Source organism: Procambarus clarkii, chromosome 41 (assembly GCF_040958095.1).
Source record: "Procambarus clarkii isolate CNS0578487 chromosome 41, FALCON_Pclarkii_2.0, whole genome shotgun sequence".
NCBI lineage: Eukaryota > Metazoa > Arthropoda > Malacostraca > Decapoda > Cambaridae > Procambarus > Procambarus clarkii.
In genome coordinates this window covers 31,733,738-31,758,769 of record NC_091190.1, presented here as the reverse complement: position 1 = coordinate 31,758,769, position 25,032 = coordinate 31,733,738, and the positions used below count along the sequence as shown (strand labels likewise).

Sequence of the window (25,032 nt, the reverse complement as noted above, 5' to 3'; positions counted from 1 at the left end):
AGATGAAGAATGCGACATTGGAATCAGAATCCATCATTCACTAAAAGTTGCACAAGTGGGAGCGGCAGTAAAAAAAGCGAACCAAACCTTGGGAATAATCAAGCGTGCCTTTACCTTCAAGGAAACTAAAGTAGTCCTTCAATTGTATAAGTCTCTGGTGCGCCCCCACCTGGATTATTGCATACAGGCATTGAGACCTTATCTTCAGAAAGACATAGCTGCTCTGGAGAACATGCAACACCGGGCAACAAAAATCATACCAGAGATTAGTCATCTCTCGTATCAGGAAGGGTTGAGGGCCACTGGCCAAACAACACTGCAAACCAGGCATGACAGGGCGGAGCTCATCGAAACACTTAAAATACTAAACAATTTGGACGATGTCGATCCGGACACTTTCTTCAAAAGGTCAAATGTAACACGAACGAGGAGTGACGGGTTCAAGCTCAACAAGCCACAATGTAGGACAGAAAACAGGAGAGGTTTTTTCACCCGTATGGTGGTAAACCCGTGGAACAGCCTACCAGTCAAAGAGTAGGTAAGGTAAACGCCAAAACTCTACTGGGTTTTAAAATACAGATAGAAATGGGAAAATGGGAAAAACAACTTGGCGGGTAAGCGAGCGAGCGAGTGACGTCATCACAACAAAGGTTGCTATAGACGTCTCCACGACTCGTGAAGTTCGCCTGTCTTAAAGACCTGTGTCCACAATACCCGCCAAATTGTCCCTCCTATAGTACTCTCAGGACACTTATGGCAGTGTAAGTGTGTGGTGAGGCCACACCACTGAAGACATTGAGGATATACCACGAGGGAGAGACAAAACTGTTGAAGGAAGGAGTCACCTGGCTCCACCTGACCACCTTGTTCCTCGCACTCTCATCATCCTCCGTAAGTCCGTAAGTACTTGAGTGCTTTCTGCTCCACCATTGTCTTACACCCCAACATGCAATTGTTGGGGTGTGGAAATAGGCCTGTGGAATTGTTGGGATGTAGACGTAGGCCTATGGAATTGTTGAGGTAATTTATAAGCCTATGGCATTGTTGGGGTGTGGACATTGGCCTATCGAATAATAATAATAATAAGAATAATAATGAGAAAATCCACTGGGACTGTGTGTTGTCGCAAACCCACGACCAAGGCATTGCCAGCCACATACTCTACCACTGTACCACCACTGACTTCCTAAAAGTCTTACAATCAGATTTCTACTGATGTCACAGGAAGTCTGTGATATCCTTATATCACAGGAAGACTTAAAGCCAGTTCAAGTTTTACGTAAGACGCCCCCAAGCACTCAGGTGAAGGGGTAAAGTGTTGTAGTTGAACACTGTATGCCCAACTTCAGATACACAGAAAATCACACTAAGGTGATGTGCATCAATGAACACTCCACTGGGGCTATGAGGTGATGCAAACATTGCAGGTTCACATTGCCTCACAGCACGAGTGAATTTTCTCATTGATGTATATCAATCACGTTAGTGTGATTTTCTGTGTAAATAATAATAATAATAATATTATTTATTCAAAAGATTGTGTGTACAAAGAACATAAGAGTATTGTTCAATTGAAGGGGATAGGAGTTACACATACTAATGAAGCCACTATTACGCAAAGCGTTTCAGGCAAAATTAATAATAATATAGAAAATTTGTAATTAATGTTGTGACAGGGTAAAACACCTAATATTTTAAGAGAAGTAAGCTAACAAAATGAGAATGTTCAAGAAAAATAAAAAATTAATACAAAGAAGGTGATACTTAAGGATTACAAGCATAGACTATTACATTATGGAGTCAGTAGTTCTAGCAACAGTACAGTGGTCTATTTACATTAATTACAGAATACAAGGTGTAATTTAGAAAAGCAAGTGAACTACTCCTCATAACATTTTCTTGGAACATAGAGTAGCATACTATAATTTAAGGTTAATGGGGCCAACACAGACAATTAACCAAGATTGTAACTGATTCATTATCAGTTACAGCAACCAAATCAAGCAGAACATAAATCTTTTGCAATGATGCAGTACTGTATATGGAATAGGTAACACACTGTCATTTTCCTCTTCCACATCCTTATCATTATTACCAGTAACACACTGGATAATCTCATCATCAGTTAATTCACCATGTAAGTTAATTATATAAGTGATCAGCAGCATCATTATCTAACCACTCATTCACATCACAAAGTTGCAAATCTTCCTCACCTGCATCTCTGAATGTCTCAAAAATTGCATTATCAAAGCCCTCAAATTCATAGTCATCTTAGTCTTCATTCTAACCAGGTGCCGGACTCAGAATTTTATTCCATGCATTCTTTAATGTGGTGACCTTCAACGTGCTCCATTCTTTGGCCTAGTTATAAATTGCATCTTTAATTGAATATTTCTTGAAGTTTTCTAGTGTTCTATTAGCCTTTGTATCCTTATTAGCCACTGTGCTACTCAGGCTCCAAATATGGCACCCCCCTGTGTGCAGGAAATAAATTCTTGGCCAAAAAAAAAATTATTGTATGACATACTTGAGCCATGATGGAGCTCGGAAATTGAGCAAACTTTGGGCACTAGGCGTTGGAGCGCTCAGGGTTCATTGCTATGCTCAAAATTATGGAGCTCATATATGTGACATATATATTATATTCTATGATTAATCAAACAGTGTTTTTGTTGTTATTACACTATATACACACATTGTATATATTCCCATCTACATATGTGTTCACCATAACAAACCACTAAGTTGTATGGTGAGCCCAAAAAACAAGATTGAGCTGCCACACCCAGCCAGCCCTCCCTCACTTCTCCAACACCTTACTTGCTCTTCTTCCTCCCACAATACTGTTATTGTTTTTATTGCACTATTTACACACGTTATGTATAAATATCTACATGTTTTATTCATCATAACTACAACTTAGCTGGTATTGTGTCCAAACAGCACAGTGCCCACAATACACTGCATGACAAGTCACACAGCAGACGACAACGCTATGAGTTCGATGCCACCACCCTCACCAAAATGGCTCCTCCCAACATACTCCTGTTGCTGTTATTACACTATATACACACATTATATATAAGTATCAACATTTATGTTCACCATTAAGCTAGTATGGTGAGTAAAACAAGAGTGGCTGCCACACACAGTGACGCTACCTCGATTCCCTCCCTCCCTCCAAAAAAAATCCTCCTCCCACAATACTACACACAGCGCTAATTATCACCACAATCCTGCTATTATCACAATTCTGGTCTCTAAATCCTGTAAATGAATAATCGACCACAAGTTTATTCTGTAAAGGAATATAAGAAGTCGTTTGAAGATTCCTAGATGGACGAAATAATGTTGTGGTGCTGTGGCTAGAGCTGTGAACATCTTGAACAGCATTGATTCACTGACATTTGAACATTTTACACAGTCATTATCACACTCAGGCTCTTCTGTAATACTATCTTTGCCCAAATAATACCAGTTACATATATATTTTGACATTATTCTGCGATGCTGTGGTCACAAGCTGAACAGCAATGCTGTGAGGTCATGCTGCGTGCACCAGCCTTGGTTGCTCACTCAGTACTGAGGCTCTAACACCTGGGAATGTTGCCTACCATTTTTTTTAAATGGGTCTGTTTACAAGAGCCCTGAGGAAGTTGATGTGAACCCCATGTAGCCGCGGAAGTTTTGAATCATACGTTGTACGTATAAGATCCCTGAGGCGCGTTGCGCACCACCCGTCAAACGCCTACAAGCGCGTTGTGCAGTGCAGTGGTTAAGCATCTCGTCTTCCTCAGAGAGCAGAACTTCCATAATGTCTGAATTCATAGCTTTTTTATAAAGCATTTTGAGAGCATAGATAACCCCTAATCCATGGCTGTATTACAAATGTAGTGTTTGGTGGTAAAGCCATACATGTTGTTTTGCCATCAAGCGATCTTAATTTAGCAGTGGGGTGAACTGGGGCATTATCAGTCAACAGCATTGCCTTTACCTCAGTAGGATGAATTCTACACTCATTGATCTACTGCATTTTTAGTTCTTTATAAAAGTGATTCTGGAACCAATCCTCAAAAATATTCTGTGTGAACCAGGCATTTCTTTTGTTGTAGTAGATGGCAGATAGTCTGTTCATGCAGTTTTTCAATGCTCTGAGGTTGGCAGATTTCCCAACAATTGCGTACTTTGTTTGGTGACTGCCATCTGCGTTAGAGCACAGTAATGCTGAAATTCTTTCCTTCTTTACCTTGCAACTAGGAATACTCTTCTCAAGCCTGAAGGCCAAAGTGTTTCTTTGAAGGCATTTCCAGTTAAAGCCTGTTACATCTGCATTGTACACTTAAAACCAGCTTAGATTATTAGATATCATGTGCTGAGAAAGTTTATGCTTATATGCTTTAGCACTTCCAACATCTGCACTTAATGCCTCGCCACAAATTTTCTTGTAAATGATGCCATGCCTCTTATTTAAGTCAACATACCCATTCAGTGCTAGCCTTCAAATTGTCAATGTTTAACTTTACAGCAAGTCTTTCAGCTGCATTTCTAATAGAATCAACTGAAACAGCAGTTCCTTTCGCATGATGCTGTGTAAATCATTTACATACATACGAGACCAAATCTGTATATTTAGCAGGCTTCAATGTTTTCCTGTTGCCTATTGCATGAGTTTGAGCAAAGAATTTCTTAATATTATCCTTCTGCTTTTTTTTATATCACAAACTGTAGCTTTACCGATGTTGAATTCTTGGACGAGTCAAATGACAGAGTATCCATGCTCTGCTTTCTCTGTCAAGTCAACTGTCTGATCAATTGACAAATGTTTTCTCTTTTGCTTTATACCTTCAATACCATGAATGCTGCTCTGAGACATCTTGACAGATTAAATGAGTTCAAACAGTAAAAATTGTTAAAATTTATCACGAAAATCCTTCTCATGTGAGCCCGACATTTTTACCCCAGGAAGAGAAGCACATGGTGCCAGCCATCTCATCCAGGCCCAACGCGTTGACATGACCTGTGCTTATTTTATAGGCATACTCAAAATTTGATGTACATATTAACTGTTACAAATTGTTTTATTTAAAATATTATTATTGTTATAATTAGAGAAATATTGTTAGTGTTGAAGTTTTATGCATTTTATACAGTACAGTTCTGTATTAACCCTTAAGCTGTGCATGGCATACATATACGACAGGACCTGATGGCAAAGTTCAATTTCTCAAATTTTCTCTAATGCTTTCCAATTTTTTGTGCATACTAGCAAATCCTGTAACTTTGTCTAAATGATCACAAACGTAACTTGAAAAATAAGAAAATAAAAAATAATTATAAAATTTAATATTAAAAACTTTAGATATTGAGATCAGCTGCAAAAATATGAACTATCACCAATTGTTCATTTGGTGTTATTATGCTCTCAGAATAATATAGGATCTTCATTTTCATAGATTTAGAATATATGTTTTCAGTTTAGTTTACTGTAAAAAAAATCGTCAATGTGGCATTTGAAATATGCGCCAAATTTAGAAAAAAATTGATAACTACAAATGTTTAGGGTTTGTGAAAAATCCATTCTAATAGGATTGTAGAACAGACAACTGTGTACATTATTTGTAAAAATGGTGAGAATCAGTCAGAAACTGAATTTTTTGAAGCAGACTCAAAGTTTTAGAGATAATTGAAGTTGAAGTTATCGACAATGAATAAGGTAGTTCTAATTCATTAATTTACTTATATGTTTTAATAAACGCTGTTTGGCATTCGTACTCGAATATGTGAAAGTTGTAGGTCAATATGTGTTGGAATGATGTCAAGAAAAAATACCCCCCCCCAAAAAAAAACTAAATACTGTATAGGAAAAATTATAATGATTTAGAGGATAAAAATGTATATAGTGGCACCTCGATTAACGAGTTTAATCCTTTCTGGCACCGAGCTCGTTATGTGGAAAACTCGTCTTTAGAAACAAATTTCCCCATATAAAATAAAGGAAATAAATTTAATCCATTCCACTCACAAAAATATCCGTACTTGTGTGACATTTTATAATGTAAATATAATACTGCACATGTATTTATGAATGTTTTGTTGTACTATTTTCATGTTTACCTTATGAAGAGTCGTTGCTGGCTTGAATGAGACGATGGGGAGGTGGGAAGGAGGAGAGGCGTTATGGTGGGGAAGGAGAATCCACCTCTGAATCAGGGGGGCTCTCTCGGGAATTTCTCCCCACTGGGACCGGATTGTGGTTCACTATCACTGGCTCTTCTTTTCTCTACTTTTCCAAAGAACGTATCTATTGACAATTGCTTTTGTCTTTGTTTTAGGATGTTCCTAAAATGAGTCAGCAAATTGTCATTAAACATGTTCACACACCGGGTTGTCACTGCTTTATCAGGGCAGCTTTTCCAAGAATGTGGTCACCTTTTCAAACATTCCCAACACTTCCCTGATCTCACTGAAAGAGGCAGCATCCTCCCTTACCTCCTCATCTCCTTACTAATGGTGCAAATTGTTGATGAGGCCCTGCCATACTTCCTTGTGAGATCAGTCACACAGACACCACGCTCATGCTTTGCTATTATTTCCTTCTGCAAAACCACAGTAATTGTGTCTTTCTTCCTCTTGACAACACTATCTTTAGCAAGCAGCTTCTTTGGCGACATCTTGCGTTACAAAACCACAAAATACCGAAAGAAAAGCGCAAATAAATGCAGAGGGATGCTTGTCGTGCGCGATACAACAACAACACTGGTGTCGGAGGCGTTCAAGAATTTGTGAGAACCCGCGAGACGCTAGGAAGCACCATGTGGTTTTGCTCGTTAATAGAGGTGAAGCTCGTCAATAGAGATAAATTTGCTGTGAGTGGCTCACTCGTTACTCGAAATGATCTTAGATACAGCCTTTCGTTAATCGAGGTGCTACTGTACTTTATATAAGTGATAAAGCCCTGATCATCAAAACCACCTAAAGAGACAAAGAAAATAGAATTTAAAATCTGTGAAAAACTCAGTCAAAAAAAAATTCAAAATCCCAAGTTCTGCCAGTTGTGACTGATTTATTGGGTGACCAATTTCATTCTATCTTGACATAGTTAGGGATGGGTATGCACTCTCTAGGATGTAGAGGTTACATCAAAATGAGATAATAAACAAAGGAGATAAAAAATATATATATTTTTTGGATATTGGTGACAGTAACAGATATTAACATTAGGCAATACATTTTTATGATATATAACAAAATAGAGCATGATAACATACTCATTATTATTGGTATTATGATGCATTACTCAGCAATGCTATACAGGCACCAGCTGCATATCCACTTTGTGGATACTTCTTGCTACTTTTCTTCTTCATTGTACATTGGACAAGTGCTTGCATCTCTTTATTACTGCATTATCCCTCAGTTCCAGTTAATAGGAGCTGTTCTCCTTATCAACAAAATGTTCTCCTTTTTAAAAAAAATTGTCTAAAATACATTTTTGAAAATATTAGGATGAAACTTGCATGACGCTTATGCCAATAAGTTAGAGATTTGTCTAACATTTAATATTAATTTTTACATAATTCAAATATTTTTTGCCCAGCCCCAGCTTTTACAGCCCCCATTTACAGCATTTACAGGTTAATGCACATGGTTTGTATTACGTAGGCTGTTAGAGAGGGAAGGGGAGGCAACCGAGAACCTGCCCATATCCCCTTCCCCTTTCCTGCCCACCCTCCTTACTCCTGCCCACCCTCCTTGTTGCTGCCCACCCTTCTTACTCCTGCCCACCCTCCTTATTCCAGCCCACCTTCCTTACTCCAGCCCACCTTCCTTACTCCTGCCCACCCTTCTTACTCCTGCCCACCCTCCTTATTCCAGCCCACCTTCCTTACTCCAGCCCACCTTCCTTACTCCTGCCCACCCTCCTTACTCCTGCCCACCCTCCTTACTCCTGCCCACCCTCCTTACTCCTGCATACCCTCCTTACTCCTGCCCACCCTCCTTACTCCTGCCCACCCTCCTTACTCCTGCCCACCCTCCTTACTCCTGCCCACCCTCCTTACTCCTGCCCACCCTCCTTACTCCTGCCCACCCTCCTTACTCCTGCCCACCCTCCTTACTCCTGCATACCCTCCTTACTCCTGCCCACCCTCCTTACTCCTGCCCACCCTCCTTACTCCTGCCCACCCTCCTTACTCCTGCCCACCCTCCTTACTCGTGTCCACCCTCCTTACTCCTGCCTACTCTCCTTATTCCTGCCCACCTTTCTTACTCTTGCCCACCCTCCTTACTCCTGCCCATCTTCCATACTCGTGCTCACCCTCCTTACTCCTGCCTACCCTCCTTATTCCTGCCCACCTTTCTTACTCCTGCCCACCCTCCTTACTCCTGCCCACCCTCCTTACTCCTGCCCGCCCTCCTTACTCCTGCCCACCCTCCTTACTCCTGCCCACCCTCCTTACTCCTGCCCGCCCTCCTTACTCCTGCCCACCGTCCCTACTCCTGACCACCCTCCTTTCTCCGGCCCACCCTCCTTACTCCTGCCTACCCTCCTTACTTTTGCTCAAAGCACAATACCTAAAAAAATTTATTATATTTTTCTAAAAATTTACTATGTTTTGGTGGGAAAAATTTAGTCATAGAAACCTTAAATTTGTTTTATTTTGCCTTAATAGGTAATACTGCTTCCAGTCTCTGCTCGGCTACCCAGGACGATAGCAAACACAACTTCTGCCCATTAATGATGGTAAGGACAATTTTATTCTTACTGTACTACCAGTGTGTGTGTGTGTGTGTATCATGATATTGTCATTAACTAGTGATGGTAAGTATATTTATTATGTTGTCATTAACTAGTGATGCTGAGTGTATTTACCCTTTAAGTACGCAACACATCATATGATGGATTGAGTGACTTGCAGTAACTTGCGCTCCACATCATATGATGCATTGGAGTACCGCGCAAGATTTGAAAGGCCCGCGGGGTAGAGGGGGCTCCCATACGCTGCTTAGGGGCTATAGTAAACAGACGCCATTTTGTAAAAAAAATCCAGCTCACGCTACCATCGCGTGGGAGGCATCAGTTACCCAGCAGCCGCCATGTTGAGCGCACGGCAGAATGCTTCTGGGGCGCGCACCACACAATCACTCGCCCAAGAGCAAATAACCAGTGAATTATTTTCTGATGGTGAGGAAAGTGATTTTGATGACTCTGACATTGATAAAGACTACACACAATTGACCGATGATAGTAGCACGGACAGTGAAAATGAGATACAGCCTCCTCCCATGGCGAAGCCTATACGCTCACCCATACCACCTTGCCCAGTGTCTACTCCAATTCACCCTCGACCACACAGTTCATGTGCTTATTTAGAGTCTGAGGATATTTTCGGTGATGAGTCAGAGGAAGGTGACTCTTTTTCTGGTTTTAGTGAAGTGGAATCAGAACATAGTGTTACCGAGCCTGGTGCCAGTACCAGTGGTGTTACTGGGCGAGAATTTGTCGCGTCAGCAGCGTCTCGCCCAGCCAAGCGCCACCGCATGGAACAACACGAGGCACCAAGAGTAGTGTAGTGATGGTGATGTTCTCGGGTAGTGTGGTGATGTTCACGTGCTTCCACCTTATGTGCACGTAGTGGCCGTACTGTGCGTAGACGGGCTTCAGCTCCTGGTTCACGGTGTACATCGCTTCCTCGCCGTCGTGCCCCTGTTGCGTCTCGCAGGACACCAGGTGTACTAGTGTGGAGTGATGGTGCTGGTTTTATTCCTCGAATTCCTGCCTTTGACAATAAAGACGGGATTACCGAGCTTTTCCCTGATAATGGAGAGGATATGAGTGAATTAGATTATTTTACAGCATTCTATGATGAGCTGCTCATGGAATATATTGTACACCAAACGAACCTTCATGCGGCTCATCTCATTAGAAGAGAGATAACAGAATTTTCACGATTGCAACATTGGAAAACCACCAATGTAGGTGAAATGTATGTGTTTTTAGCAATATGTATGTTGATGAAGCACTGTGTCAAACATGCTATCACAGATTACTGGAGCAAAGATCTGACTATTCCAACACCTTTCTTAGGGAAATATATACAGTATCCCGAGATAGGTTTCAGATACTCCTCAGGTGTCTGCATTTTGCATGTAATGAGGACCGGACAGAGGATGATAGATTTTGGCAAGTGAGACACTATATGAATGAAGTGATTGATAAGTTCAGAGATTTTTACGTACCAGCACAGAAGCTGGTGATTGATGAATCCCTTGTGCTTTTCAAAGGATATGTTTCATTCAAGCAGTATATTCCCTCCAAACGAAACAGATTTGGATTGAAATTCTTTGTACTATATGACTGTGAAACAGGATACGTGTTACACATGATTCTGTATTCAGCTAGCGATGTAGACATTCCCGGTAACAACGAACATGGTGTCTCGGGTAGTGTGGTGAAGTCACTGATGGCACCATGGATGAACAAGGGCCACATCTTATACACAGATCATTACTATACAAGTCTATTGCTAACTACGTTTTTGGTTGAAAATAGAACTGGATTGGTTGGCACAGTAAAGGCACGAAGGAGGGAAATGCCAGTGTTTGACGGTAGACTTGCAGTTGGTGAGTGCCAGTTACGGAAATGTGATCAAATACTCTCAGTTTGGTGGAAAGACAAGAGAGAAGTGAACATGCTGACAACCATTCATGAGGGTACAATGGTGAACAGTGGCAAGGTGAACCTTGTAACGAAAGAACCAATATATAAGCCAGATTGTGTTCTTGACTATAATATCAACATGCGTTTGATTGAAAAGGCTAACATGATGGTTGGCACTATCGAGTGTGTGCGGAAAACATTGAAATGGACGAAAAAAGTGTTTTTCCATCATGTTGACATGAGCATGTTGAACTGCTATAATATGTATTTGGTGAAAACTGGACGTAAACCTAGTTTCCGTGCATTTGCTTTTACACTTGCAACACAGTTATTAGCAAAGTTTGGTAAAGATGTCCCTGGCATGCAAAGACCAATCATGAACCCAGTGTTGCAGCATGCTGTAACACCCAGGCTCGCTCACATGGAGGCCGTTTAGCAACACAGACTAAAACATTTGCCACCAACTGGAAAGCGTGCAATAGGCCAACGTGAATGCCTAGTATGTAAAACAACAAAAAGGAGAGTACAGAAACGTAAAGTGGTGCAAATATGGTGTGAAGCGTGTGCAGTTCCATTGTGTGCTGTCGACTGCTTCAACGACTACCACTCTCTCCAAGAATTCTAAATGTGCAATATTAGTGCAAAAACCTGTACATAGTGTGTGCTTGTGTGTACATATAATAATGAACATTGTGATTACATAATATAATGGCGTAATGGAAAACATTTGTGTGCACATGTGTATACTCGATGTATGTAACATTTATTGACAATGACTGTGATGTAACATTATGTGCAACACAATTAGTGACTAATATTGCTAATAGAATAGGCCTAGACACTGTAAATAATGACGCGAAAATAAATTTGTGGCAACTCTGGCTGCTTGAAGACCGCGCGCCACGCCTCTGGGACACACCGTGTATGAGCGATCATGCAGGGTGTGACGTCATCGCCCATCTTGTCGGCTCAATTACGTCGTCTGTAAGTTCAATTGAATTTTTTTTTCTCGTGGTCAGGGAACACGACTTAAAAGGTTACTAAGAAAAAATATTTTTTTTTTTTTGGTATGCGCCTGTGGGTGACAAATGCTAAATAGCCCGGAGCCACACAAGGGTTAATCTTGGTGTTTTCATTACCCAGTAATGGTGAGTGTATTCATCATACAGTATTGGCATTACCCAGTGATGATGATTGTATTAGTCATGGTATTAATAACCAGTTTTGTTGAGTGTATTAACCCTCTGAAATGCATTAGCGCCTAATTTTGCTCAATCAAGCGGTGCGCATAACACCTTAACCACTGCACTGTGCCAAACGACAAATGCTTTTCGCCATTAACTGTCCCCACCGACAAAAGTTTTTTTTTTCGTACTCGGTCAAAACACGCTCGCGGTAGGTTGGATACAAAATGAACTCTTGGGACCTCCAGTGAGAGGCAGCTTTCTTTGAAAAAAAATCCCAGAATGTCCTAGGGCTGCTGGCTGGGTTAGTATTGAGTGAGTAACCATGGGGTGGTGCACGCGCCTCTGGCTCCCAAACACCTGTCCGATGCAGTGTTGAAAGATCGCTCTCTGTCGGTGAAATTCAGACCTAATAGCTTGAAGAACATAAGGGTCATGATATTGATGAAGCTAGGTCATGATATTGATGAAGCAATAAGGACCTAACACAAAGGTCGGATGCAAGTGATACCGCACCTATTAGGATGATACAGCGAGCGTATCCAGTTGTAGCTGTGAACGCCACCCATGCCCACCTATGCCATCTCCAATTTATATAGGTGATACATAGATGAATCATTTTCTGGGTTCAGTGATGATGTATCTGATACAAGTAGCAAAGATGAACAGTGTTATCGGTTTCCATGGTGGTGTTTTCCATAGATATTTTCAAGATTAGCTGAATCTCTTCCAGATTGACTGACAATTTCCGAGGATGACTGAATCTCTTCCAGAATGGCTGAATCTCTTCTAGATTGACTGACACTTGCCATAAATGACTGAATCTTCCAGTCAGGGACCTTACAAAGCGATATTTTCAAGACTACCTTACTCATTACAAGCTTGGCTACATACCACTTATAAGTACTAAAGCCAAGGGTGTACGTGAGTGCGTTATTTGCAAGCACACAGAACAAAGAAACAGCTAAAATCTATCTGTACCTGGTGCAACGAGAGCGAAGTCGCACTTTGTACCATGGACTACTTCATTGATTATTACTCACTTCCGAAGTACTGATTGTGTAATACAGTGTGTTAGTATGTAAATAGTGTGTGAAACTATACATAGTGTAATCTTAGTGATTTTTTAGCAAGTAATATTGCAACAATAAACATTGTGGATACATTACTGACACACAGTATCACAGTTCCATGGAACATTATGAATGTTCTATTGTATACATATTGTAAATAACAAAAATATGCATCATATACAATAAAAAAACTAATAAAACCGCATTGGAAATACATAGAACAAATAATTGAAAATATATTTGTCGCAACTCGCAATGCTTGAATGGCTTGCACGCTTGCTTCTGGGAGTTTCTGGTACGGGCGACCAGCCGTGATGACGTCACAGCGCACCTTGTCCACGTCCCCACAGCCAAAGTAAGTGGAATTTGGTATTTATTTTTACATAGACATGTTCAGGGAAGGGAATTTCTAATTTTACAAACAAAAAAGATTTTTTGGGGAACACTTGATTTCATGCGCACAGGGAATGTCACAATAAACTCGGCGCATCACAGTGGTTAAGGCACTTGTAGGTATATTGTAGGGTTCAAAACTTGGGTACAAGATGGATTCCTGAGGTGTTTGCCAGTTTGAAAAAAAATTCCCAGCATTCCCCACGGTTGTGAGCAGGCTCATATTCAAGGTAGCAACCATTTTGTATGTATCCATATTGAGCTCCCAGTCTCTAGTTGGCCATGTTTTTGAGAAAACACTCTCTGATGTTGAAATACAGGGCATATTGCTTGAAGATGAGCATGCCAGGGATTTTGATAACTCAAATCTGGAAAAAGACCTAAGACAGGTGTCTGATACTAGTGATACAGATATTAAAGTGAATGATGTGGAGAGTGTGTACAGTACACAGTTCTCACAGCCCTGCCATGCCGGCCTAGGTCATCACCATCAGTGGAACAACACAAATGAATTTTTGTATGTTCCACTGAACATTTAACGCCAATTGCAATTTGTTTGGACTATCCGGGAATTCTTTAGAGTAGGGTTCGTTAGAGTGAGGATGCACTGTAATTGAATCACAAATATGCTCATAATACTTTTTGAGTATAGCGATGGGTCACACATTTTATTATATAAATATATCACACTACACACTATTGAATAATATTACTCGAAAAAAATACTGAAAGAAAATCAACGACATTGAAATAATTAAGTAATAATATTTTTGTGGCAACTCCCACCTGACAGCTCGGGTGGAGCTGACCACCTCCGATGATTACTCTGTCAACGCCTCACTTTTGCCAGACTTCCTCACCCTATTGATGTTATATATCACCCTATTATTGTTATCACCCTATTGATGTTATATTGTGGTCAAAATGTCACAAATTATTTTCTATTTTTCCCATTATCAGGAAACACAAATGAACACTTTTATAAGACGTGTTGCAGGCTAAAATCGCAAGAGCAGCCCAAGGGTTAACAAAAACCAACTAATAATATCAGGGGTTTCGCGGCCTGATGAGGGTATCGACATCATAAAACCAAAACATGCAGAGTCCCTGATGAAGGTAATAATTACCGTCACCAATTAATGCATTTTTAAAAATTCCATTTATTGTCCGAATATTATGGGACTGGTTTTAAATGTGCCCCTTTATATTGTGAACAGTTTGATAGCAAAATGAATGACGTAGCATGAAAATTTAGGTTAGAAAGCTGAAAAGAGTACAGTTCATCCTAACTAACGAACCCCGTTCTAGCGAATTCCCAGAAGATCCGAACAAATTGAATTAGGTACTAAATGTTCAGTGGAACATACAAATGTTTGATTAAGCAAGGATTGTTCATCCAAGCAGTCACCGAGACCGAGCATCGGAGGTGGCTGTCATCAACTATGATTCGCCAAAGTGTAACAGTTATACAGTGTTTTATTATGCTTATCCATTGTTTCTAGGGAGAAATAGTTGAAGGATGATAAAATGGTGTCAAGGGTCATTGGTGAGAGTTGTTGTCAGGGGGCAAGTGGTGTCAGTAGTTAGGGTTTATTGTTAGGGGGGAGGCAGGTGGTGTAAGTTATTTTCATGGAAGGCAGGTTGTCAGTGGTGTAAGTTGTCAGGGAAGCTGGAGTAATAGTGGTGTCAGGGGAGGTTGGTTGTGTCAGTGGTGGAAGTTGTCAGGGAAGATGGAGTAACAGTGGTGTCAGGGGAGGCAGGTTGTGTCAGTGGAGAGCTCTGGCTCGAGTTAGCATGTAAATGGCAACACGTGGCTGGTGCCTCCATGCTCCACCTCGATAGTTCACTCACTGTCTACTTTTCACCAAATTAGCTGAGAAAATGTTACCATTTCAGTTGTTTGTAACACAAAGCTCTATCATATTCCATAGTCAAAATGGACAATTTATAATAAATTGTGGTGTCAATGGTGAGAGGATGTATTAGGGGGTGGAAAGGCGTCAGAGAAGGAGGGTGAGTAGAGACGCCAGCTGACTGCTGCAGCACATGCCTGCCTCGATACTAAGCTCACTTGCTGCTTTTGACAAAATTAGGAGAGAAAATTTTACCATTTCAGTGGCTTGTAATGCATCGCTCTACCATATTCCGTAGTCAAAATGAAGAATTCATAATAAAATGTGGGGTCAGTGGTGAGGGGATGTATTAGGGGGGGGGAGGGAGGGGTAAGGAGGCGGCTAGCCTCTATGCAGTCAACATTGGGTCGAGTTTCGTCGAGGTCTGGGTCCAAGGCCTGGTCTGAGGTCTGGGTTCAAGGCCTGGTCTGAGGTCTGGCCTGAGGCGTGGTCTGAGGCCTGGCCTGAGGCCTGGTCTGGCCCAAGGCCTGTCAGTCTGGCTGTCACCCTCCCCCCAACTCCTATACCGCCAACATGCTACAACCACCCCCTCCCCTCCCACACCAGACTACCACCGGCGGCCCGCCAACCACCCCTCCTCTCTTCAGTTTGTTGAGAAAATTATGTGATTTTGCTTTTTTGGATTCAATAATGCTCATATATGTAGAATTTTTAATCCAAATTGTTTGTAAGTGATTGTTCTATCAAATGCCATAGTGAAAATGAAGACTTCATAATAAATTAATTGTTTATGAATATTTATATAGACTGATACAGTTGGCTTATGGAAATCCTGGCCATTACATCATATTTGCGGCCACCAATAACAGTCACATAGTTTTGATTTTAATATGGAATTGCTGGTCTGGCCCTAGCTTCGGTGCGGGGCGGACGTGTTGAATCGGCGCTCCAGCAGTTTGGTGTTGTTTGCCCGTTTCGGCCGGTTGGGGGCGGGTGTGTGTCTGCTCGCCTGTGCTGACGTGGCGTAACGATGGGGGTCCCTCTACCCCCAGTCGTCCGGGCTCAGTCTGTGGGACTAGAGTTCTCTGTGCGGGCTGGTTACCCGGAGATTGCCCTGGCTTGTGAAATGCTCTCTGTCCCTGTGTTTGCGATTTATGGGGTCGAGTTGGTAACGGCCCGTAGGGCCATTGTGAAGTTTGCAGAGGAGGCGGCGTATCGCGATTTTCTCCGGCGATACGAGGGGCGGACACTGCCCCTGCCGGATGGTGCGGGCACTGTCACCCTCTCGGATAGCAGTGGTGCACTTACTTACATCAGTGTGCATGGGGCTCCCTTGGAGTTTCCAGAGGCTCTGCTACGGCGGTATTTCGGGCGGTTTGGCGCAGTTGTTAGTGTGAGAGTGAACGTGGTGTCTTCTAGTCCTCTTAAGGGTGTGAGGTCTAACATTCGCACCCTGGGCATGAGACTCCGGGCGGATATTCCGTCCTCTGTGCGCCTTATGGGGTACAACGTTCGGGTGTTTTACGCCCGTCAGCCGCGGACGTGTTATCGTTGTGGTCTTTTGGGCCATCAGGCTGCTGCCTGTTCTGCGCCTCCTGTTGCACCAGTGAACCTCTTCAGTGAGGAGGATTTTCCGCCCCTTCCTGTGGGGGATGATTCGGTGGGTATGGACGTCTCTTCGGCTGAGGAGGTGCCCTCTGTAGCAGCTGTTGCTCCGCCTGTTGCGCCCCCTGTTGTTGCCGTATCTCTTCCAGAGGTTGGGTCCTCGCCTAGTGCTCCGGCTGATGTCCCTGCGCCTCTTCCGCCTGCCGTTTGCTCAGACCCCTCGTCTTCCAGTTCTTCCTCTGCTGTGTCTGTCCCGGTCCCTGCACCCTCGCCGTCTGTTCCGGCTGCGCTGGGAGATGAGGTGGATCCGGAATTCCCTCCTGTGCCTGGCCTGGTGCCCCGTGTGGTTGAGGAGGCTGCCGTGCTGCGGCGTGCGTCGGTTCGCTCGGTTGGTGCTGCGCGGGTCGCTGAGTCTGCCTCCGGGTCTGATGATGTGCGGCCCGAGCCTAAGCGTTCCCGGCGTTCTTCTGTGTGGGCTGATGTTGGCGAATTCGACGAGTGTCGTCCTTCCGTTGACGGTGGCGTGGCTCCGGATGTGGTGCACACTACGGTGGTGGCGGAGGTACACTTGCCTGAGGATGCCGGTGCCGGCGTTTCGGCCTCCACTTCTGGTCCGGTGTCCGAGGGTCCTGCTTCAGGTGCGTTGCCTGCGTCGGATGGCTCCGGTTCTTCGTGGGCGGTGGTTCCCCCTGCTGTAGTTGGTGGTGAGCGGGGTGGCCTGGTGGTGATGTTGAGAAAGGATGCTCGCTCTGGATGTTCTGTGGCCCCTTCCTCGTTACCCGTTTCCTCGGCAGCGGTCTTGCCGCCTCTTCCGTTTCCTGCAGTCCCTTCCGTGTCTCCTGCGGTATCCGTGGAAGTGCTATCGTCTCAGCGTCCGACACCTGCTCCGATGGCGAAGGCGTGGCAGGCTCGGCGTCCCTCGTCCGCTTCTCCGGTGTCATCTGCTTCCTCGCAGGGCGTGGTTGGCGCTCCCCAACCTCGTTATGCGACTTGCGTCAGTGACCTTAGGCATTGGCCGATGCCGCCAGATATAGATGTTCCTGAGTTTATGATACCCGCTCGAGCGCGGGGGATCAAAAACCCTACCGACCTTGAAGATCTCGTCTGGGAAGCTTACAAGTCGAAATATCCTTGTGAGCTGTTCCCGGAGAAGTACGTTTCTTCCGATGTTCCTCGCAAGTGATTTCTCTGTATTTTGTGTTGCCTGGTTGTGGGGTGTGTGTATGTGTGTGGGTGGGGTGGGTATTGTTTCCCGGTTCCTGCGTGCTCCGGTTTGTTTTGTGTTTTTTTTTTGTATGGCTCGAGGGGGGTTGTGCGGTTCCTATGCGTTTGTGTGTTCGGTTATGGATGTCGTGTGCACTTGTTTGTCATATTGTGTGCCCTTCAGGCTGTTGGGGTGTGCTCTTTATGTTTTGCCTTCCGTTTGTTATGGCGGATCTGTTTTCTTTATTGTTATTGTCCTTATTCTTGTATGTTTCTCGCCTCTCTGTATGTATTTGAGGTGTTAGCAGGCTTGTTTTGTGTGCATTTTGTCCTGGGGTTTTCCCTTATGTTTGTATTACACTGTGTTACTAATTGTGTATTGTTTGTATATGCATTTTTTTGTGGTCAGCCCTTCTGGCTGGTCTTCTATTGATTTGTTCCTTTGTCCTTGTACATATGTGTGCTTTGTACTTTTGTTCTATGTTATATTTATGTTTTTCTTGTACATTATACGCATGCTTGCATGTAAAAATAAAAATAAAAAAAAAAAAAAAATTTCAGTTGTTTGTAACACAAAGCTCTATCATATTCCATAGTCAAAATGGACAATTTATAATAAATTGTGGTGTCAATGGTGAGAGGATGTATTAGGGGGTGGAAAGGCGTCAGAGAAGGAGGGTGAGTAGAGACGCCAGCTGACTGCTGCAGCACATGCCTGCCTCGATACTAAGCTCACTTGCTGCTTTTGACAAAATTAGGAGAGAAAATTTTACCATTTCAGTGGCTTGTAATGCATCGCTCTACCATATTCCGTAGTCAAAATGAAGAATTCATAATAAAATGTGGGGTCAGTGGTGAGGGGATGTATTAGGGGGGGGGAGGGAGGGGTAAGGAGGCGGCTAGCCTCTATGCAGTCAACATTGGGTCGAGTTTCGTCGAGGTCTGGGTCCAAGGCCTGGTCTGAGGTCTGGGTTCAAGGCCTGGTCTGAGGTCTGGCCTGAGGCGTGGTCTGAGGCCTGGCCTGAGGCCTGGTCTGGCCCAAGGCCTGTCAGTCTGGCTGTCACCCTCCCCCCAACTCCTATACCGCCAACATGCTACAACCACCCCCTCCCCTCCCACACCAGACTACCACCGGCGGCCCGCCAACCACCCCTCCTCTCTTCAGTTTGTTGAGAAAATTATGTGATTTTGCTTTTTTGGATTCAATAATGCTCATATATGTAGAATTTTTAATCCAAATTGTTTGTAAGTGATTGTTCTATCAAATGCCATAGTGAAAATGAAGACTTCATAATAAATTAATTGTTTATGAATATTTATATAGACTGATACAGTTGGCTTATGGAAATCCTGGCCATTACATCATATTTGCGGCCACCAATAACAGTCACATAGTTTTGATTTTAATATGGAATTGCTTACAATTGATTGTTCTATCATGTGCTATGTTCAAAATGATAAATACATAATAAATAGATTTTATGTGATTTTTTGTTTTGTTGATAGTGGATGTAGGACCTTTGTTATTTTCACATAAAGGGGAGGGACAGCCTGGGGCTGACGGGTAGAACGATTTCCGCAGTGAAACGAATCAGCCTCGCCTCATATAACGCCTACGCCTCGTTCGAGTGAGGTCACACTGTATAAACATTTGAGTGTGGTTTGTGCGCTCACGGCCAATGCTCAACCTTCGTTGCAGTGTGTGACAGGTCGCCTGCCAGGCCAGCAAAAGAGTTAATCTTCCTTGGAGAATTCAATTTACCGAGTCTAAGATGGAGAATGGCAAACACAAATATCATATTAGGGAATGACCCGGGAAATAACCAACCACAGGTCAGAGAACTTTGAGATTCTGTGACAAATTCTCGCTCAATCAACAGATTACAGAACCAACTAGGAACGAAAACACACTAGACTTGTTTTCTAGTGTGTTTTTGTTGTTTTCTAGACTTGTTTTCTAGTTCATCATTAGTTCACAAACAATGATGAACTAATCAGAGACATCACAATCTCAGATACTTCATACTCAGACCATAAGCTCATTGAAGTGCAAACTAGCATAAATAACGGTAGTAGGTCTAAGAGACCCAACAAGCGAGAAGGAATATTTAATCAATTCAATTTTAACAATAAGAGGATCGACTGGGAAAAAATAAATGTAGACCTTGCAACCATTCAATGGGAGACAATCATAAACGACAAAACTCCCACACAGGGAATAGCTCAACTGACAGCTGAAGCTTACAAGGTCTGCTTGAAGCACGTGCCTGTGAGGAGGGGCAGAAAGAGGACCACTCTAGAAAGAGAACGCAGACAACTGTACAGGAGAAGGAAAAAAATAACGAAAATGCTTCGGCAGACACAACTATCACAAGCAAGAAAAATAAGCCTAAGCAGGGAGATCGAAGAAATAGAACAAACGTTGAAGCGATCATATGAGTCTGAGGAAATGGAATTGGAACAGAAAGCTATACAAGAGATAAGGAAAAAACCGAAATATTTTTTCACATACGCAAAATCAAAATCAAAAACCTCTACCAGTATTGGTGTGGGAACCGACCTGTGAGATTTATATTTATTTAATTTATATGAATTTATATTTACGTTAATTTATATACTTCGATAGCAATTTGTATAATGATAAGTGGACTGTATTTCTGCAATAATCTCTTAATCTCACAAATCGATCCTCTTCACATTAGGGGGGGTTTATTAGTTTATATATATGCAGCCAATCAAACTACAGTAACTACATACATTGAAGAGGTTCCTTCTCTTATAGTACAGCAGGTTAGTCCACCAGGTATAACTAGAGTGTAGACACCAAATTATCCTCTTTGAGGTAGCTTCCATATCACCCAGTAACTGGTGCACAATCTTGCATCCTCGTCTTGACCTGTCAAAAGGGCGCTAACTGTGAAGCCAGAATCCTATATATGACAAGCTATATCAGAGAAAACACTATACAGTACATGGAACATTAAAGACCTGGCTTAATTACCTTTAGTTTGAGGCGATTTCGCGTTCTAACCGGCTAACCCTATATCCTGACATTAATGGCCATAAATGAATGATAAACGGGTTTCGGATAGACACTTAACTTGTATTTGTAGACAGCGTGTTGACAATGGTACACCTTTGGGTTCCATAACACTACGTCCAAGTAAATTTAACAGGAGCCGAATTTGCTCCCTGTGAGCCTCTGGTCTCAATAAACAATGGCTGCCCCCCTTCTTCCACTCTGACGCCTGGCTTACATTGTCCAGATTTCAGAACGTGATAGAAGGGTCACATTTACTCTACTTTAATATTGATAATTAAGTTAATTTATATAAGATGTTTTTATGATGGTAAAGTCCAAAGACTAATGTATTTAAGAATAATTCCCACCATAATAGGTGGTGAATTATAATAGTATGTGGTGATGATATCCCGTTTTCTTTAGATGGTAATTCCACTACAAGTTACGTTTTCTATGGGTAACTTGTTGGTAATACAGCTATTATCTGTATGATTATTAAATAGTGTCGGATTTTCCGACATAATTCCCCAGGGGGCTGCTCACGGGTCGAAGTCCTAATTAGAACAGACGAACACCGATACTCCTCCTTCGGATTATTAGATTAATTTGATGTTAGTAATCACACATTTGTGCGTCTGTTCGTACAGGACGGATGTCCCGTACTAGAGTTGCAGGGGTTAGAAGTCTAATGCGATTTCATTTCCCTGTCAACTCTTGAAAGGCTAATATTCAAGCCTTATTACATATTATTTAACCCAGAAGACTGGATGTGATCAAGTACTACAGTCAAGTATGATTCAGGGACTGCAGTGAGATCAGTGACATTAGATATAACTTGAAGTTTGTTCAGGTAACTAGTCACTGATATATAAACACTGAGGCCCATGGAATACATCTTGATTAAATAATAAATGTATCAAATCAGTCATCAGATTTATTAGGGTTTAATTTAATTAATTGATTCAGAGGATTGAATAGCTCATCATTAAAGTAAAGTATGGTTCTGAGACTGCAGTGGGATCAGTGACATTGGTCGCAGTGACTTGTAGCTGTTTTAGGCTACTGTTCACTGATTTGCCACTGAGGCCTCATGAACTCATCTCCAGCTTTAAATGATGATACTAACATCAACCTCTGTTACTATAGTCAGCTGTAATCTCCTTAGTATAATGCTACTGGAGAAATATAATCAGCTGACAAATTTAGATCTCTACTGGTATTGTTTATCTGCAGGCATAGGTCTCCTCAGGCTTGATACTGGGCCTGAGATTAATTTACCTCCTGCAGAGTTTAACATGGTTATACCCTGATATTTAGTAGGGCTACCGATGAATCGATGGCAATAGTCTGTCCCTACAAGGAGACCGAAGTCGGTGAGGTGATCAGACTTAATATTATCTGCCAATTTTATTCCTCTATTTCTCAGGAATTTGGCTGTTGCTCTCAGACCTTGAACTTGTAGGTCTACTGGTATTTTGTCCACCACAATGGCTTGTACTCGACAGACGTACCTGCCTAAGCGTACTGATGGTTGTACCACCTGGTAGACTTGAGGTCCTGCATCTGTTACAAACCCTGAGATGTTGAATGACATCTGGGCTACAGGCCTTAATTGTAATTCATCTGCCAGCTTTTTAGTAATATATGTTCTCTGGGATCCTTGGTCAAACAACCCACGGGTATGGACCTTGGCCCTCTTATTCAGGATGGTAATTTGGGCAGTAGGCAAAGTCGTATTACCTTTAGACTTTGCCGATTGGACACTCTTTGTTTGTTGCACCTTGCAGTACTGTACTGTGGTGGGAATGCTATCTTCCACCTTGGGTCTTGAATACGTTAATTTCGTATATTTGCACAGTGCTGCATGGTGCCTACCTCTTCTACACCTGTTGCAGGTGTTGAATTGGGTATCACAATAGTCTATGTTGTGTGACTTGAGACACCTTGCACATCTCCCTAATTCCTGGAGTCGCTCCATACGAGTGTCTCTGGTTGGATAATTAGCACAACAGTATGTTGAATGTTTCTTTTTGCAGAACATACATGTCCCCCAGCCTACTGCACGTTTGGAGGTTACCGGTTTGGGTGAACTAGTAACAGTAGGCTTGGAGGTTGCTGCTGCATTGTCAGATTTTCTGCAAATTGATGTTTGAGTAATTGACTGATGTTTATTTAGGGTAGTTGTTTTACCCTTTAATTGACTCTTATTTTCTATTTCTGAAGGCTTGCAAGAGGCTTTAACTTCCTCATTTGCTCGTCGTTTGTTTATGATGGAATGTAAACCTTCAGTGATGTCCTGTACTGTCAGGATGGTGTTATGTTGATGTGCATATAATTCATCTAGTATATCGCTGGACAATTTTCGTTGAAGGACTACTTTGGTCATCCATTCACTAGTAGTTATATCAACCTTAAGACTGAATATTCTTAGTAGTGACTCAAACTCCATGCTGAAGGATTGTAATGAGTCAGCAGTCTGATCAGGTTGAGGTAAATCCAGCAATTGTAGTACTAGATGTATGACAGTTTTCTCATTGCCAGCATTATTCCTAGGAGGCTGGACTGGGAAATTAGTGCTGTCGCTATTTTCATTTACATTTTCTACTACTGGTTCAGCTTCACCTCTAGTTTGGAGGCATGTTAACTTAGTAGCCTCAGGTATTGGGTTTTCAGAAACCACAGAGACTGTGGATAAATTGTCTGAGAACTGCTTAATTTCTGGTGGTATAATATTGGGTGAAGCTGTAGTGGGTGAAGCTTTACTGGGTGAAGCTTTATCCTTGTTGATTAAAGGATCTAATCTGGCTTTACATTTATTCTCAAAAAGATCCAGATCATCCATAACATTATCTACTTTATTTGATGTACTTGCTATTTGTTCTGATTCAATTATCCTGTGTAAATGTTCCAACCTGCCTTGAGTTTCTTCTTCATATTGTGCTAGGTCAGACAGGAATGGTTCCACATCTTCAACTACTATGTCGTCGTCGTCGTGGACCTGATTTTGGTAAGATTTCCTATTTGCTTTCAATATATGCAATTGGGTTTGAATCTGCAACAGTGGTATTTTCAACCGACGATAATTAATTACAGGCTCATATAACAACTGTTCATATTGGTTGAGATCTCTTGTTAGTTGGCGTTTGCTTGATATTAAAGCACGCTTTGCTTTCTGTGGATTAGTCATGGTGACTTGTTAATTGGGCACCACTGGCTCATAAATTGTGAGCAAGTACTAATGGTAGCCTAGGGTAAATTCTGCACTCACTAGGCAATAATCCTACCTCTACTAGAGGTTAGCACTTAAAATTAATACACATTATATATATACAATCATACACACTAATGATTTGAGTGATAAACCAGTGTCACCGGAAGTACCTTTAGGTTAGCTCTTCTATATCACCCTAGGATGGTAGAGACACTAATTAATCACTCAAAGGTGTAATGATCATAAGTAAATTATTATATATACAACTCAACTCGAGTTGATAAAAATTACACCCAAAATAGGGTCTGGACCATTCATTAATGGTGTTAGGTTGTTCAATATAGTACAACTGACTATTGTAATAATGGGACTAGGATGAACAATAATAGTTCAACTAGTCATATCCTACCCTGTTGTGGGTTGGCAATTAGTAAATATTATACTGTGATCACTAGTGCAATATATATTAAATAATTCTCTATTTTGGAGAAATAATATACACAATTATTGTTAATAGCCTCTTAATTAGCCTCTATGAAACTTCTAATATTATCTAGAAGTATTAAATATTATTAGTGACCTCGCGAAATAAAGTCCACAAAATTCGTAGATAATCTCTCGCGAAATGTAACACCACGAAATCCGTGAACAATCTCGCGAAGACACAGTCACTAATTTGGCTGGATTCTATATTAGCGCTGTCATTTCACAAAATAACACGCCACCAAATATCTGTGGGTGTGCATGAAACCGCTGACGAAGCTGAACTGGGCTGAGGGAGGCTCCTGAGCTCCCTCGAGGCTAGGCTGCCGTCTTGACTGGCTT

The 25,032-nt window shown here is 42.1% G+C and overlaps 1 long non-coding RNA gene across 1 annotated transcript in view; it reads left to right on the top strand.

Annotated features, from left to right (window-relative positions):
- Positions 1-662: 662 nt before the first annotated feature.
- Positions 663-25,032, top strand: part of LOC123747604 (uncharacterized) — a 90,469-nt gene continuing 66,099 nt past the window's right edge. Inside the window, exons 1-2 of the long non-coding RNA XR_011231058.1 lie at positions 663-899; positions 8,676-8,746. This is a non-coding gene — a long non-coding RNA (uncharacterized lncRNA). The remainder of the gene's footprint in view (positions 900-8,675; positions 8,747-25,032) is intronic.